General features: G+C 38.1%; 1 long non-coding RNA gene across 1 annotated transcript in view; it reads right to left on the bottom strand.

Moving 5' to 3' along the window:
- Positions 1 to 17,106, bottom strand: part of LOC115837645 — a 32,916-nt gene extending 15,810 nt beyond the window's left edge. Inside the window, exons 1-4 of the long non-coding RNA XR_004032683.1 lie at positions 17,050 to 17,106; positions 15,534 to 15,612; positions 4,101 to 4,259; positions 3,773 to 3,836 (exon numbers count right to left, since the gene is read on the bottom strand). This is a non-coding gene — a long non-coding RNA (uncharacterized LOC115837645). The remainder of the gene's footprint in view (positions 1 to 3,772; positions 3,837 to 4,100; positions 4,260 to 15,533; positions 15,613 to 17,049) is intronic.
- Positions 17,107 to 18,968: the final 1,862 nt, after the last annotated feature.

Raw genomic sequence — 18,968 nt, 5'->3', positions numbered from 1 at the left:
GTTCTAAGGAAGCCGAAAGAGAAAAAGATGATCCCTGATTGAGGAGGAAAGACTCATTCTGCTCACACTCAAACAGCAACATGAAATACAAACAATTTTCTTTAAACCGCCCCTTAAGGAAATAACCAAAAGGTTTAATGTGACAGTTTTTGAGATAGTGAGAAAACTACAAACAAATTAAATGCTCAAGAATAGGGTCTTGATTAAATGAGTTATGGGGAGTTCCTATCAGGAGGTACAAAGCAAATATCAAAAGCGAGGCTGTAGAGCAGAAGTCAGCTAACTGTGGCTCATGGGCCAATTTGGTGAGCTGCCTGATTTTTTTATGGCCTTTGAGCTAGGAATGATTTGACGTTTTAAATGGTTATCTAAGAGCTTACATAATACCCTCAATTTTGCTTTGTAGCCTGCAAAACTTAAAACACTATATAGCCCTTTAAGAAAAATTTTGCTCACTAGTGCTATAAAAGGAAATTTAATGAGATGCAAATTTTTTATTATTAATTAGGTGAGAATATAGTGTTAATTTGTGTCTAGTTATCTGTTGCTGTGTAACTACCCTGGAATTTGGCATTTTAAGACACCTACCATTTTGTTTGCTCATTATTGTGTGGGTCATGAATTTGGACAAAGCAGTGTAAGGATGTCTGGAGCCCTGGCCAGGATGGTTTGAAGGATGAGGAGCTGGCTGGGATGGTTCTATGGGGAACACATGTGTAGGGATTTAATTCTCTCCATCTGTGACTGTATTCTTCTCCATGTGGTCTCTCCATGTGGCTAGCTTGGGCTTCCCTACTGCATGGCAGGCTGAGGGTAGATGGATTTCTTACATGGCAACTGGTTTCCCCAGTGCAAAAGCAGAAGCTGCCAGCCTCTTAGAGGCCAGACATAGCTTCATTCTGTTGCATTTCACTGAGTGTCCTAAAGAATTTCAAAGGTCACAAGGTCAGCCCAGATTCAAGAGAGGTGGAGAAATAAGCCTCCTCCTTCTTATGGGAGGAGCAACATATGTGCACGGAGGGCTGTGGGTGGAGCAATGTGGAGCTGTCTTTAGAGACCACTACTGTGAATAGTAAATATACATAGAGATGTACCTACATTCAACAATATTAAGGGGATACAAAAATGTAAAGGAATGGCCCTACCTATTCTATAAATTTGTGGTAGACATCTGTCATATTTATGCTTACCCGTCATCTTTGAATAACATTTTTAGATTTGAGTAAGTGAACCAATGTCCCACCTCCTTGCAGCTAGGATGCAAACATATGAATATAATATTTTCAACAAAACAGAACAAAAAAAGTGTTAAGAAATCTTGAGCTTCGGAGCCAGACCATCTTAATTCAAATCTCAACTTTGCCACTGATTATTTATGTGATCTCACACTTGTTACAAAATTTTATGTGCCTCAGTTCCCTCAGCTATAAAAAGGGATACTCATAGTACCTACCTTTTAGGGTTGTTTTGAGGCTTAAAGGAGTTAATGTTTCAAAGAGCTTAAGATAAGGCTAGGCTCTGCCAGTCAGACATAAACATGAAACTTTAATTCAAATATGAGACAGCAACTGACTCTGGATCTGTAAAGACATCCAACTTTTACCCTAGTCACAAGATCAAAATGGAATTGGTACTGGTGGGAGGAGTGGCTACAGAATAGTCAAGTTCCAGGGATTTATATGTTGTTTCCCCATTGAATTAGTTCTGTGTGATTTTGGGCATTATTCCTGAAAGCTTCAGTTCTAATCTGTTTTTCCAGCTAGTTCAATAATTCTGAGGGCAAATGTATCTTTTAAAAACCTCCCCACCACCATTTTACCTCTAAACTATATAGAGTGGATACAGTGGATTCTGTTGTTCCCAGTTAAGAAGTGTGGCTGATATAACTGTGGTATGGTTTCAGAGATGTAAAGAAAGGCCTTTTGGACTACTTTTTATGTCTGGAATTGTAGCATCTGCGAATTTTCTCTAATGCTCTTATGTTGATATGCAAACCGTGGAAGGAAGGTGTCATATACAGAGTTTTTAATTATTTTTGTGTAAAGTGCTTTATTTGGAGCTGGGTGGGGGGCACACTAATTTGGATTCCTGTCTAAGCAGCTTGAGTCTGGAATGAGAAGTGAGATCTGTTCTGATTAATTTTTCTCCTTCCTTGTTCTCCAGAGTTGAGCAACATGACATTGTTTTGTCATCTCACATTTCCAAGGTTGCCTGATAATAACCAGAACTTGTTTTTGCCTTAAAATGTTTCACATTCTTTCCCCTGGGTGACATGTAAGATTTATGTAATTTCCATATTTGTCTGATTCACTTAGGCTAAATCATTCAGTAGATCGAAGAAATACCTTTGATGCCATGATTTGGAGCATAGCCACATCCAACTGAAAAATGTTCAGTGGTCATTGGTGGGTACTGTCAAAAGATGCCAAGAACCCCGAGGAAGAAAATGTAAACATTTCTGTACTAGAAGTGAAGCAAGAGCGGCAGCTAGGTTCACTGGAATATGTGTGTAATAGTTGTCATGAGAGGAGGGGTTGAAACTGAAAGAGGATTGTAAAAAATTTAAATGGAAGAGAAAATTTCTTCTGGGTGTGGGGGGAGGGATTGCATAAATTGAATGCACACCTTTAACCTATAGAGGGACACCCTGCCAATACCCATAATGCTGCAAGAATCATGATATCAATGTTATTTCTTAAGATTCCATGAGGCAAACTACTATCATCTGTATGTTACTCCATGGACACTCAGAATGGGTTATGGTGCCAGTCATTATGACCACTTTCAGGCAGATGAGTCCATCAGGCCTTCTTAGAGTGTTTGCTGTCTGCAAGATGGTGTTACCCCTGTGGATGGGGACAGAGAGACACATGGGCTAGGTAGACACGGTGAGGCACTCAGGCAACCCAGCATATCAGAGAATGGTGTTGGCCAAAGTATGGATGGGGGCAATGGAAATGGGTTGAGGGAGGGCGAAACGAAACACCACAGGGGATGAGAAGGGCCACTAAAAATAACATAAGAGCTTGTTGGAAACAGATTTCACACATGTATTTTACATTTTACTAAGACAACAGCCCTGCTTAAATGTTACAGAGGTCTGTGGCTTTTCTGTTTTTTTGTTTGTTTGTTTGTTTGAATAGAGTATTTCTATGAAACTCTGCTTAAAAATGAGAAGGGTTGGTACCTAGAAATCAGAAGATTACACCTGGGTTCTTTAATTCATTTTTTATGATCGGTGTGTCTTCAAGCCTGTTGGTTTACTTGGTTACGTCAAAAAGGTCACATCTGTAAAATGAGAAAGTAACATTCATGTTACTGTTGGTGGATATTTGATTATGAATTATAGATGAGATGATATTAGATAATTATTAATTTTTTAGGTATAATTAGGATAAATGACATGTTGCTTGCAATTTACTAAGATACTTCAGTTTTTAAAAAAGACATAGATGAATAGTGATTTGTTCATGTTGTAAGTTTCAGGAGATGAATAACACATTCTATCTACTTTTCTATAGGTTGGAAATTTTTCTTAATTAAAAGTTAGAAAAGAGTACTCATCTTACTTATCTCACAGGATTGTTGTAAGTACCAAACAAGAAAATGGATGGAAAATGTTGTATAAACGGAAAAGCACTAAACAAATATGAGTAGAATTTTTTTAATTGTTCTTAAGAATAATACAAAAGATTACTGAGGCTTGAGTAGGCGGTTTTCCCCTCCCGGTGTTAAGGAAGCTGCTAGGAAGTTTGGACTGGGTGGAACTCACCGCATTGCAGCAAAGCTGTGGCCAGACTGCTTCTCTAGATTCCTCCTCACTGGGCAGGGCATCTCTGAAAGAAAGGCAGCAGCCCCAGTCAGGGCCTTATAGATAAAACTCCCATCTCCCTGGGACAGTGTACCTGGGTTGGTGGGGTGGGTGTCAGTGGGGTGGGGTGGGGGCGGCTGTGGGCACAGCTTCAGCAGACTTGAAAGTTCCTGTCTGCTGGCTCTGAAGAGAGCAGTGGATCTCCCAGCACAGCACTCAAGCTCTGCTAAGGGACAGACTGCCTCCTAAAGTGGATCTCTGATCCCTGTGCCTCCTGACTGGGAGATACCTCATACAGGAGAGCTCTGGCTGGCATCAGGCAGGTGCCCCTTTGGGATGAAGCTTCCAGAGGAAGGAGCAGGCAGCAATCTTTGCTGCTCTGCAGCCTCTGCCAGTGATACCCAGGCAAACAGGGTCTGGAGTGGACCTCCAGCAAACTCCAGCAGACCTGAAGAAGAAGGGCCTGACTGTTAGAAGAAAAACTAAGAAACAAAAGCAATAACACCATGATCAACAAAAATGATGCCCACACAAAAACCCTATCTTTTCTTCACAGAATTAGAAAAAACTACTTTAAATTTCATATGGAACCAAAAAGAGAGCCCTTATAGCCAAGACAATCCTTAGCAAAAAAAAAACAAACAAAAAAGAAAGCTGGAGTCATCACACTACCTGACTTCAAACTATACTACAAGGCAACAGTAACCAAAACAGCATGATACTGGTACCAAAACAGAGATATAGACCAATGGAACAGAACAGAGGCCTCAGAAATAAAACCACACATCTACAACCATCTGATCTTCGACAAACCTGGCAAAAACAATCAATGGGGAAAGGATTCCCTATTTAATAAATGGTACTGGGAAAACTGGCTAGCCACATGCAGAAAGCAGAACTTGGACCCCTTCCTTACACCTTATACAAAAATTAACTCACGATAGATTAAAGACTTAAATGTAAAACACCATAAAAACCCTAGAAGAAAACCTATGCAATACCATTCAGGACATAGGCATGGGCAAAGACTTCATGACTAAAATGCCAAAAACAATTACAGCAAAAGCCAAAATTGACAAATGGGATCTAATTCAACCATAGAGCTTCTGCACAGAAAAACAAACTGTCATTAGAGTGAACAGGCAACCTGCAGAATGGGAGAAAATTTTTTCAATTTTTCCATCTGACAAAGGGCTAATATCCAGGATCTACAAGGAACTTAAACAAATTTACAAGAAAAAAACAACCCTATCCAAAAGTGGGCAAAGATATGAACAGACACTTCTCAAAAGAAGACATTTATGTGGCCAAAAAACATATGAAGAAAAGCTCATCATCACTGGTCATTAGAGAAATGCAAATCAAAACCACAGTGAGATACCATCTCAAACCAGTTAGAATGGGGGTCATTAAAAAGTCAGGAAACAACAGATGCTGGAGAGGATGTAGAGAAATAAAAACACTTTTGCACTGTTGGTGGGAGTGTAAATTAGCTTAACCATGTGGAAGACAGTGTGGCGATTCCTCAAGGGTCTAGAACCAGAAATTCCATTTGACCCAGCAATCCCATTACTGGGTTTATACCCAAAAGATTATAAATTATTCTATTATAAAGACACATGCACATGTATGTGTACTGCAGCACTACTTACAATAGTAAAGACCCGGAACTAACCCAAATGCCCATCAATGATAGACAGGATAAGGAAAATGTGGCACATATACACCATGGAATACCATGCAGCCATAAAAAAGAATGAGTTCATGTCCTTTGCAGGGACATGGATGAAGCTGGAAACCATCATTATCAGCAAAGTAACACAGGAACAGAAAACCAAACACCACATATTCTCACTCATAAGTGGGAGTTGAACAATGAGAACACATGAACACAGGGTGGGGAACATCACACACCAGGGCCTGTTGGGGAGTGGGGGGCTAGGGGAGGGAGAGCATTAGGAGAAATGCCTAATGCATGCAGGGCTTAAAACCTAGATGATGGGTTGATGGATGCAGCAAACCACCATGGCATGTATATACCTATGTAACAAACCTGCAAATTCTGCACACGTATTCCAGAACTGAAAGTGTAGTAAAAAAAGAAAAAAAAAGAATAATACTAAGATTATCCCCACTTTGCTCTTATCTAGGTGGATACTCTCAGTTTCTCTTCTTCTACTTTTAATGCCTGGGTAATAAGAACAAAGAGGACCTATTCCAGAGAGTTCAAAGGGAGGTTTTCTCCTAATGCTTTCTTACATTGTGCAAAATGGAGGCAACAAAGTCTACAAAGAATATTGGGGAAAACAGAGGGCTGGATTTCAGTCCTCTCTGTATATAGGGAATGGTCTCTAGATGCTCATGGTTTCAACAAATTTTAGTATACCACAGTACCCATTTCTACTGTTTAGCTCCCTGACTTCCAGAGAGAGCTACATACTTGATTTCTAATAATGTTTTCAGTATAAGAGAGAAGAAAATAATGCAGGGTTAATTGCTGAGGTATTGTGGGATCACCTTTCAGTCATGTATCTGGCATTTGCCCTAGAACCTTAAATCCTTGTGGAGAGAGAGTTTTTGGAGAAACTGTACTAGCACAATGTCTATAGAAACATTTGTTCTCTTCTTGCATCTTCCTAAACTCTAAGAGTTACTCCTAAGAGTGGAATATAGCTACATTTTCTCCCTCATATTTTAATGAAAATATATTAATGATTAACCTGCTATACTTGGCTATTTTATTCACTTTTTATGTACAGTAGATTCAGGTTTTCCTAAGGGGTTGGAAGCACTCTGCTTGGTAAGAAAAGATACTTTATATTCAGCTGTTTGCATATTAATGCTGCTGTACCAGCTCTTGCAGGGCTAATGCATTGGTGACACCAAATATTAAATTGCTTGTTCTCTTGTAGTTTGAATACAATGATGAATTGGAGAGCACAGATTTCCAGGCTGGCTGGAAGCCAGACCTCTCTTTCCTTCCAAACCACTAACACAGTGGAACCTTGGGTAACCTTGAAAAAGTCACTTTCCTTCTGCTACTTTCTCTACCTTTGTGAAATTAGGGCAATGATGTGTTCAACCCATTTCTTTCCTTAGGGGATATGAGTAAGGAAGAGGATGTTCATCAAGTACCTTGGCTACTTTAGAGGAGATTTCTATTGAAGGCAGTAATAGGAAATCTTATAAATCATGAGACCTCTTGGGGGTGTGTTGCCTGGATACAAAATATTCATATTATTATTTTCTCTTTTGCAAATTATATCCATTGCACAATTGGGTTTAAATTGGATGGGCATTTTTTTCATCCTCAGAAGTTATGTTGTTGTTTTGTTTTAAGAACCAAAAAGAATCCTCACTAAGTGATATAACGATAAGATTGACAAAATATATGAAATTCTTCTAGTGGCTTGGAGAGAAATATTTTACTAGAAAAAAAAGCCCAGAGAAGCTATTCAGTTGATCATTCCTGGTAGAAAATCATTGTAAATAATTAAACATCAGGCACCCTTCTCAATGATTTCCACAGCCCTCTTATTAGGATAGAAACCGAAAATCATTATGAGAAAACCTCCAGACCCTTGTCACCAAAATTGAGTTCATTTCACAGCAAAAACTGACGTCTTAACGTGAAAGAAAGCACAACCCTTGGTAACCTAGAATACCTCTTTTTTTTTCTTTTTCTTTTTTTTTTTGGAGATGGAGTGTCGCTCTGTCGCCCAGGCTGGAGTGCAGTGGTGCGATCTCAGCTCCCTGTAAGTTCCGCCTCCCGCGTTCACGCCATTCTCCTGCCTCAGTCTCCTCAGTAGCTGGGACTACAGGTCCCTGCCACCACGCCCAGCTAATTTACTTTTATTTATTTTTTATTTATTTATTTATTTTTTTGTATTTTTAGTAGAGATGAGGTTTCATCATGTTAGCCAGGATGGTCTTGATCTCCTGACCTCGTGATCCGCCCGCCTCGGCCTCCCAAAGTGCTGAGATTACAGGCGTGAGCCACCACACCCAGCCCCTAGAATACTTCTATGTTTGGTTTCTGAGAAGAAGAGGCAAAAGAACAAATTGATATCATGTATTTATTTTGAGGAGACATTTCTAGGGCAAGTTCTTTAACTGTGGAAGACTAATTCTTATTATTAGTCCTCCTCAATAGTCTTCAAAAGTCCTCTTGTAATTCTGTAGGATGAAGCTATTTGGCATGATAGTCCTGAACCACTGTGAAGTCACAGAATCAAGAAGATTAGGGCTGCAAGGAATCTTAGAGGTTACTAGACAAACTGCTCTCCTTCACAGAAGAGGAAACCAGGGCCCACAGGAGGCCCTCATTGAAATATATTTGATAGGCTGAGTGCAGTGGCTCACACCTGTAATCCAAAGACTTTGGAGGCTGAGGCAGGAGGATCACTTGAGGCCAAGAGTTAGAGACTAGCCTGGGAAACATAGTGAGACCTAATATCTATAAAAAATTATCAAACTGGCTGGGTGTGGTAGCACACACCTGTAGTACTAGCCACTTGGGAGGCTGAGGTGGGAAGATCATTCGAGCCAGGAGTTTGAGGCTGCAGTGGGCTAGAAGTGTGCCTCTGAACTTCAGCCTGGGGCCTGGGTGACAGAGCAAGACCCTGTCTCTAATATAATATATATTAGATATATATATCTAATGTATATATTAGATATATATATCTAATGTATATATTAGATATATATATAATATATTATATATAATATATAATATATATAATATATAATATATATACATATCTAATATATGTATATATATCTCTAATATATGTATATTATATATGTATATATATTATATCTGTATATATCATATATATTATATATAATATAGTATATATATAATGTATATATATAATACATGTATTATATATACATATATAATATATATAATATATTATATATAATATATATGATATATAATATATAATATATACATATATAATATACATATATTAGAGATATATATACATATATATTATATATGTATACACATATATAATATATATGTTGTCATGTACAAAGTGTTTATTCATTAGTTCAACAAATATTCATAACACACCTGCTATGTGTCAAGCAAACATTTATTGATTACCTCCTGACAGGTACTTGAAAATACAGTGGCGATGGATAAAAATTCTCAAACAGAATAGGGTTTAATAGGAGAGACCTCCTGCAAGCATATAATTACAGTGCAATAAAACATGTATGAAGGCAATGGGACATAGAGAAATCCACTATTTCAAGAAATACCATAGAATAGCATTTCTTACAGTTTACCCTAGAAAATATAATAATCCATAATATGAGGGGTATTGAGGAAATAATATTCTTGGCTATATAAGGTCAGGAAATGTTGAACACTTTTTTTGTTGGAGACACACAATGCGCATTAATGTATTAGAGAAGCATGTTAAGTTCTGCAATTTAAACATGCTTCTCAAATTTATCTGAGCATGGAAAATATCCCTCAACTCAACATTCTTTCCTTTCTCTCTTTCTCCTTTTCTTTCTCTTTCTTGTCCTCATCCTCTTTCTCTTCTGGCAGAACATTTGTCTGTATCTCACAGAATGCTCATGTTACATAGGAGAGAAGCTTTGAAAAGGATTTTGGCCATCTCTCAGTTCATCAGAAAGCTCCATTAGCTAAGAGATCATACTCTGAAAAGATTCAGCTAATGGAAGTTTACTGTAGTTCCAAGACATTGTTGGAATAAATGTCCCAATAGTAATAAATTAGCATCCGCTCATCACATATGTAGAATGTTGAAGCAATAATGAATATAATTTGGGAAATTTGATTATTAACCAGAAATAATTTGAAATAGAATATAACAAACAATTGCTTCTTGCTTTGCTACAATTAATCTAATATTCCTGAGATGAGAGATAATTCAGAAGGTATAAGATTTCAGAGCAAACACCTATTTGGGGAAATGCTATTAGCCACCAATAAATGCAGACTGGACCACTGAACATAAAAATTCTTCATTTTGGTGAAAATTAGAGAAATAGAGACTGTTGTAGTATTTCTTTCCTGATGAAATTTTATCAACATCAAAATTACAGATCATTCCCGGGGACAGTCAGATTTCACATCTATCTTTTTTCTTGAAATCTCATTTAGTTCAAAAGGATTGCAATGCAACACATCTTTGCATACTATTTTACTGAATTTATTTTATCTGTTACTTGTAAATTGCCTAGTATATTTGATATATATGGTGTATATCATATGTATACATGGAATATATGATTTCCTTTTTCTGTACAACCCTGCTTAAAATTCTGCATTGTAGTAGTGATCTAAATGTAATCTGGAAATTGTGTTTGGGGAGCAAGTTGAATGGTGTGCTTGTGCTATTTGTCAAGTCAGTATCTATGGTAAGACTAAAAATCAAATTGGATGGGTTTTGTTTCTTGCATTCCTCCACTCTACTGCATTTTATTTTCTAAATCTCTTGTAACCCTTGCTAACAATTGCTGATAGCCAGTAAAATTTAACAACCTATAGTAGTGACTCCAACAAAGTGCCCTGACAACAAACCCTACTGGGTGTTCAAATCTCAGCTTTACTGTACCCTCCTCCAGAAGGTTTTTCTACTTCCCCAAGACAGAGCTAAGTGCTCTGTTAAATGCTCCACAGCAGCCTTCTTTTATGGCTCTTTTCCTCTGTTCTACATACTCATCTCTTTGCTTATCACAGTCTGTATCGCTCTTTCTTCTCATCTCTTGCAGCAAAAGGTATCCATATAAATTTTACTGGTTCTGACTTTTCCTCTTTGAGACAGTTCTTACCTTGTTGTATTGAAGGTACTTGTTTGTTTGGATCTCTGGATCTCCCTCCAGGCAGGTTATCAGTTAGGTGAGGAGAGGCACCATGTCTGTCTTTTTCACTATGGAATTCCCAACAGCTAGCAGAGTAGATGGCTAATAAACGTGTTGAAAATAGTTCCGTTGATTTGACCCTTGCTAGACCTTTTCATGCACCTCACTGGGCTGGGGCTGCCTGCTGCATCTATTAAAAGAGAGTTAAGTGATTGGCCATGGAGTCACAGACAGTGTTTCTGGACTTAGACCACTATACCTGACCACTGTGTCCCCACAGAGCCAAAATCACTTCCAAAGACAACCTGAAATGCTCTCTCCCTCGCTATTAAAGCATGTGCAGGCACTTCCAAACCCAAGCTTACATCCCATGCCTTTAACATGCCTTCCTGGAATGTCCCCAGCTCACCTTGTCCCTATAGTGGGCATCTTCTCAACACTCAGGGGCTCAGGGCCTCAGAATATAGGCACATGTGTGTTAGACTAGGCAAGCTATGCTGGAGCTGAGCATTTTGTTGGTGGACTAGCTCTATTGTTCCTGATAACCAACCCAGAAGATGAATGCGGGTAGGTTCAGCAACCCTCTAGTTTCCGTGATTTTCTCATTGTGTATCTCTCAGTTACGAGTTTGCATTTATCTTAGCCTCTTTATATTTTTATTCTGTATACAATACCTTTACATCTTTTTGAGGTGATCTGTTTTCATGTATTTTTATTTATCTTTAATTTACCTTTTTAATGCTTCAAGGACATTTTATGAACTCTCGACCATTTTCTGCCTGTAGTCCTATTCTTACTGAAAGTAACTTGTGACTTAAAGAAGTGTCTTAAGCTCTCTGGAGACTGGCTTAGGTCTCAGTTCAAGAACTCTGACTATCATGACAGCATTATTTTTGCCTAGCTGATTTCCTATATTCTCAGTTCTTCATCTGTATCTTAATCACTTCTTGCATTGGGAGCTATAATAATTATAATACTATAAATGTTAGTACCAATGTAATCTACTAACAACAACTAAAATATTGATTATTACATTGTCTCAGGCACTGTGCTAAGCACTCTACATGCACTATTTCACTTAAGATACTCTCAGGTAAGTAGTATCTTCATTTCACAGACGAGGAAACTAACATTCAGAGAAGTCAAGTAATTTGCATAAAATAGTAAAGTTGGTTAAGTGGCACACCTAGGATTCATATAGATATGTTTGACATTATAGTTAATTCCTTCAACTATTGTTTTTATTTCAGTAGAAGCTGGTGCTGGAAATGTCATGGATCCAATTGAGGGGAGAATTTTCTTGGGGGCCTCCCATTATTCACTTACGAGGCTCACCTCCAGAGAGTTGTGTCTCTTCTTTCTGCAGAACAGGGAAGAGATTCTTGGTGGCTGTGAGACTCCGTGGTCCTGTAATATGCCTGTTGCTATGCCACGTTTATCAAACGATCCTCTCTGTCAATGACAACCCTCTCCTCCCAGTGGCAGATTAAGAAATGTTAGGGTCACCTCTTTTCTCTCACACTCCGCATTTAATCCATTAGGAAAGGCTGGCAGCTCCTTTCTCAAAATTTGTCCAGAATCTGACCACTTCTTATCACTTGCATTTGCTGTCAATCTGGTCCACCATCATCTTTAACCTAGATTACTGAAAGAGTCTCTTGTTTTCTTTTCTGGTCCCCTTGTAGCCTTCTAGAAACTCAGCAGTGACCTTTATAAACATATGTTAGAATACATCGATTCTCTATTGCCAAACCTTTCTGACTGAAAGCGAACGTTTTTACAATCATCTATTATACAAAGCCCTGAGTTATCTCCCCACACCTCCCCTCCCCACTCCCGCCGACCCTTGTGGTACTTCTCTGATTTTATGTTACTCTGTTCCCCACCTCACCCTGTAGTAGATTCCTCAGGCACAAGGTTATACAGCCGCCTCAAAGCTTTTTATCTGACTTTTTACTGTACCTGGAATCTTTACTGTACCTGGAAATATTTTCTCCAGATATCTGTGGCTATGCCCTGACTTTCTTCAAGTTTTTGCTGAAATATCACCTTTTCAGTGTCCACTCTATTTAATATCACGACTTCCCTCGACACCCAGTGCTCCCCACACTGCCCACATCCCTTTTCAACTTAGAACATAATGCACAATTTTCTTATAGGTTTATTTCCTATTATCTGTTTCTCCCTACTAGAATATAAGCTCTGGGAGGGTAAGAGTTTGTGTTTTCATTTACTATATATCCCTTATGCCAAGAACAGTGCCCTGATCATGGCATGTGCTCAATTAATAATTGTTGAATGAAGGAAGGAAAGACTGCTAAATTTTTACATTTTAATTGATGCTTTCTGTAGCACAGCACCAATGGGATTTGCAAAACAGGAGTTCAAGGCAGTCCATGTAATATTTTTTCAGACTTGAAGATTATGCTGTGTTTATAATTTTAACAATTTTTAAGATAGTCTTTTCTTTCAGTTTTTCCTTTTTTTTTTTTTTTTTTTGGTTTGAAGGGTCATTATATTGTCATGCTTTCCTCTGATTCCAGCTCTACACGTTATTTAGAGTTCAGCTTTCTGGACCTCTCTTACTTTTCACAAGAGTGAAAGTTTCTGGTGTGGCTGCCTGGTCATTTTTATAAAGCCTGTGATTACTCTGATGTGTATATTAATCTCTCCAGCAATGCCCAGCAGTTTGGTGGAACTTTGGCCTCAGTTGCTTGAACTTAAAAAATGTCTAGAATCTGTTTGCCTAAGCTGTAGAGGCCTTTCTTGGATTGGACCTATTAATCTGTCAATACAATTTGATTTATGCTCCTATTGCCTGTTTTTCTGCTTCTTTACATAGACAGAAAAGAATGCTCCGCAGTTTCTGTTGACTGATTTGACATTTTGCAATGAGGAGTACTTAGTGTTACTTGCAACTAGGAAATTTCATCGTGTACTCCCTCTTAGCATGTATAAAAAGTTTAACTAGCACATTCCCTACATTCCCTGACACTGATCTCCCAAAGATAAGCACTTTGCCGTTCTGCCACCTCAGAAACATTTGTGTATCCCTAGTATTTGCCTCCCATTTCCTTACACATGGCCTCCTATCCTGTATCTATTTGTTAAAAATATCTTTAGTGGTACAATTTTGAAAGTCATTGAGGCTTTAAATCAAGTGGCTTTGTAGGCTCTACTTAATTCTTATAACTATCATTTCAAATAGCTTTGGTAGAATTTAAGCATGAAATAATAATAATAATAGGTAATTCATATATTTGAGTAGCCCTTTACAGTTTATAATGCTTAGTGGAAAGGTCATGAACATTGCAGACAGCCAAACCTGAATTGTAAACTCTCTTGAACACTTACTAGCTTTGTAATGCTGAGCACCTTACCTCCCTCATCTTTATAAGGGTGGCGGGAACACCTTGCAGGCTTACGGTATTGTTGGATGGGGGGAATGGTGCTTGTACAGGGCCTAGTGGATGCCTGATGCAGAGCGCCGGATGGGTGCTCAGTTCATGAGGGCTCCTCTATTTCTCCGCTCTTATACAGACTCTCTTGTTGTGACCTGTTACCTCTACACCTGTTCTAGGTACTAGGATTCCTTATGAAAAAGAAAATCCTTACCCTCATGGAGCTTACCTTTTAGAAGTGGTGGCAGAAAATAAGAACAGAGAAAAACACACAAATATGTAATACTAGATAGTGATACGTGTGAAGAAGAGAAATAGAGTAGAGTGAGGGGGTAAGGATTAGGGAGAGGATGAGAGGTGGGAAAGGGAGGCTAGTTTAGACAGTGGACCAGAGAATGTCCCGGAGTGAGTAGGAGAAAAAGTAGATGTGAATCTGTGTATCTTGACTTTAGTCAATTGTTTTCATTTAAGAGTTTGATAAAGCTTCTCTCACATTTCCTCCAGCTTGCCAGATGTGGAAAGAAGACACACTGGCCTCAAATTTCCAGGTTCTTGTTTAGAGTTCTTAGGTGCAGAAGATACCTCAGTTGTCAGTTCTGAGTCACAGTGGCCATTTGCAAGGGCAGCAATCCTTGATTTTTACTACCAAAATAATCCTATAGTTTTTGCCTCCAGAGTCTCATTAGAGATGAGAACCTGTGTCTTATTTATATCTCTATCACCAACACTAAGATGCCATCATCTCTATGGACCACTGCAAAAGCCTCCAACCTGGTCTGTGTGTATCAATTATCACCCCCTTCAATATATCTTGAAGTTTGTCTGCAGCATCATTCTGGTGCTCAACCTTCTCGGAGAGAGTGCTCAGAGGAAGCAGCAGCAGGAATCACCAAGACCTATTTGCTGGCTTTGAGGGTCTGAGGGGCCATTGCTGGGGTAGCTTCAAGAGCCTGGCATCCCGATTCCTGAATCGCAGCCATTGGGATGAGTTCCTGAATGCAGTATTTCCATGGCCTAAAGGTCACAGTTACCCTTGAGAACCTGTTCAGTACCCTGAGAGTCATTTGTGGAACACCAGTGCATACGGTGCCCCTGCAGTCAGTCCAGTGACTATGCAAACCTTTCATTATATTCCGTCTTCTTGAATACCTAGAATGCTTGCTATTTTCTTCATGGAATACTGACTGATGCTACTTGTTCTCTTCCATTTCAGTGCCTGGATTTCCCTTTAAGGAAGGCTTGCCTCTACCTTTTTCTCCTTAAAAAAAAAAAAAACCAAACAACAATAACAACACTGTTTTTGGGCTTAAATCACATGATTTAAGACCTTAAACTCATCACAATGGAGGAGCCATATACTTGTATGCTTCTTTTCTTTTAACCCAACGGATTTCCAGATTCACTCTCCAAACACACCTTTTTTTATTATCCTCATTCATCTTTCAAATTCCCAGTTATTTCTATTATGTGCTTACCAATAAAGACTATTGTGAAATGAAGGATGAAGGGTCTTTGGAGAGATGAGGATTTGTTCTCCTTAATATTCTTCCATTCCTTTGATAACAAAATTATCCTAAAAATGAACTGTCATTATGATACCTGTGGAAGCACACTCAAGATGGCTATTTGGGAGAATATTCTTGATAAGCTATGCTAGAATGTAGGTCAGGTCAGCTATAGAAATATCTAAGACAATACTTTCAGGCACTAAATGCTACTCATAAAAAATTAAGTGGAATTTAGAGTGGTTTTAAAATTTATTACAAATGACAAATTGAAAAATAAGCCAAATGGTAATATAAATTTTATTTCTATATTTAGTGTAGGAAAGTCATAAGAATCCCTTGGCCAGTGATTGTGGAAAATTTAGTTTTGGAGCCGTAAGTGCTGAAATTTCCATGGCATTAAATTATTTTGATGAGCTCAAAAATATCCTAAATAATTAAAGGAAACATGTTTTTAACTGTTTTTAACACTACTAGAGTAGGTGGTTTCAGATATTTTTTATGCTAATGGTTTTCTCTCCTAGATCTAATTTAATGGGCTGGAATGTTCTCCATTTGACCACCTGTCTCGATGGAATGACGTCAACTAGTTTTCATACTCCTGCTTTTTATCTTCTCAGTGTAGATATGAAGAATAAGAAGAAGAGATTTTAAAATGTAGTGATTATACTAACATATTTAAGTGTATCTCCAAGTATTTTTATGTATGTCTTTGGCTAAAAATGAGAACTTGTATTTTTAATTCAGTGAAGGGGTCTACACTAATTAGAAAACCATTTTTTGATGGGGAGAAAAGAGCAGTTATTATACATTTGTGCAATTTGTTATCCTCTAAATAAATTCATAATCTTATGTAGCATTCATATATTATTAATAAATTTCAGGACTTTTCAGCAGGAGTCATAAATTTTTAAAACTTATTGCATAATTTAAAAAATTAGGAGGGGAAACAAAATTTGGAATAATGATATATTTTAAGAGAAAAATATATTCTCAAACTCTTGTTATGCTGATAACAATTTGCTAATTGCAAATCATCTCTATTTATTAAAGCAATTTCTCTAAGGACTAATAGATTACATGTTTTCAACCTCATGTATTATTTTAGGTGTATGTGAAAATAGTGAAACTGTATTTCTTTAACAATATATTTTTTCTTTTTTTTTTTTTGAGACGGAGTCTCACTCTGTCGCCCAGGCTGGAGTGCAGTGGCGCGATCTCGGCTCCCTGCAACCTCTGCCTCCTGGGTTCACGCCATTCTCCTGCCTCAGCCTCCGGAGTAGCTGGGACTACAGGTGCCCACCACCACGCCTGGCTAATTTTTGGTATTTTTAGTAGGGTCAGGGTTTCACCGTGTTAGTCAGGATGGTCTCGATCTCCTGACCTCGTGATCTGCCCGTTTCGGCCTCCCAAAGTGCTGGGATTACAGGTGTGAGCCACGGCACCCAGCCAACAACATATTTTTTCATTCAGACTTTTTACTTACCAGGCGGATCTTCTCCTGGTTTAGTGCATTTTGGAGATTAGATTATGGAGACTATTTCTGTTCATGAAAGTCACACTCTAAATCACATAAGTTTCTGTGGTTTCCAGAAGAAGTTAAACATTTACGGGAAAAAGTCAACATCCTCGATGGCTCCAGTGTACTTTGGCATTTCCGTGGACGTGGGGAAGAAAAACATGGCTCATAGCTCTCTCAGGCTTCTGCATAATTTTACACCAAATACCATATGCTCTGTCGGTGACAATTTTCTTCACTCATTGTGTCTTTTAACTCCAAATGTTCACATTTTAATAATTTGCTGGAGAAGAATGAAAAGTGACACGTCTTGCCTTTAAAAGTCTGTATTTATTATTCCTTTTGGATATATCTTTTTGAGAGCAGAGTTCATATTTAGTGCTTTGGGTAAGGCAAAATTAAGTTCAACCTTTTAGTTTATGTTCCTGAGAAAAGTAGTTTCAGAGGCATCAGAGAAACAATGAGTTCAGATTACATCATTTATTTAACATTTCCAAGTGATATATTTTCAATTAGAGTTTTACCAGCCATGTATTGAATGTAAATTCTTCTTTCTATTCAATATCTATTATAAAAGAATATGATTTCACCATGGTGTATGCCTTTGTATTCAATTAAGAAAATTGCTTAGCTTAACTTCCTAAATTTTCCAATCAGAAAAGTTTTCCAATATCGAAATTAGCCTGCATCTCTGGGAAAAGGTGAGTGCCTTATGGCTATAGACACCAGACAGGGGCTGGAGGGCCGTCTCCTAAAGACACTGACAAGGTTCCTTCTAGAGAGAAAGACTGAACTGGCAAGGGAGTATTGTCAGCAGCCATAAGGTTTTATAACCAGCTGCTGTGATTTGATACTGCCGATATAACTAAATCTGGAGAACATTTCTTTTAGTCTCTCTCTTTCAAGCAACAGTTTTTGTCAGAAATACGATTTCCTGTTAGAGCAAGGACACTCTGTTGAGAAGGGGGTTAGACACCTAGGTACTGTTCCTGTTCATCTACTAACTAGCTACACAATTGTGAGCACATTGCTTCTTTATCTGTTTCTCTAAGTCCTTCTTAATCAAAATAATTTTGAATTTCCATTTTGCTGGGGTGAAACAGTAACTCCTAATATGGTGCTTCCCTTCCTCACATCCACTGGTTGTCTCAGAGCCTGCTCCCAAGACATATGTTGTCTTCAACTAACCTTGCTTAGGTTTGCAGGCAGGTAATTAGACAAGAGCATCTTGGCATTTCACCTTCATCAGGTCTATCTGTTTCACTAGAAGAATACAGTATTGAAGATTCTGTGTTATTGAAGTTTGGCAGGCATAATATTAATTGCATTATCTGATATATAATACAATTTTTCAAACACATAAATATTTTTTGAGTACTTACAATGGGCAGTTAGCTAGATACCCAGTGCATGTGCTAGGGTTATTATATTAAAATAAAGGATTCGGTCTTATTTCAAACTGCTTACGGTCTACTTGGAGATACAAGTCCTACAGAGAGAAATACACCTAACAACAGAAGGCTTGCTTTCTTACTTCATTTGGCTACAGCTCAGTGTCACCCCCTTAGAGAGGCTACCATTGACCACTCTAAATCAAGTAATACCAAGACATACTCTCTGTTTCCTTACCCTGTTTTATTTTCTCTCCATAGAATTTATCACTAGTTGACCATTTATATTTTTATGTGTGTGTTCTCAGATTTGTTAGTTGCTTTTCTCCTTCACTCAATTTAGGTCATATAAAGGTAAAGGCTTTATTTGGTAATTGTTAGATCACTAGTGTCTGCAATAGTAGGTGGCACAATAAATACTTGTTGAATAAAGAAAGGAATGATGTATAAAGTATATGCCCAGGGAGTAATAAACAAAAAAGTGGAAAATTCTGA

Source organism: Nomascus leucogenys, chromosome 12, assembly GCF_006542625.1.
Source record: "Nomascus leucogenys isolate Asia chromosome 12, Asia_NLE_v1, whole genome shotgun sequence".
Taxonomy (NCBI): Eukaryota; Metazoa; Chordata; class Mammalia; order Primates; family Hylobatidae; genus Nomascus; species Nomascus leucogenys.
This window is presented reverse-complemented; position numbering and strand designations above follow the sequence as displayed.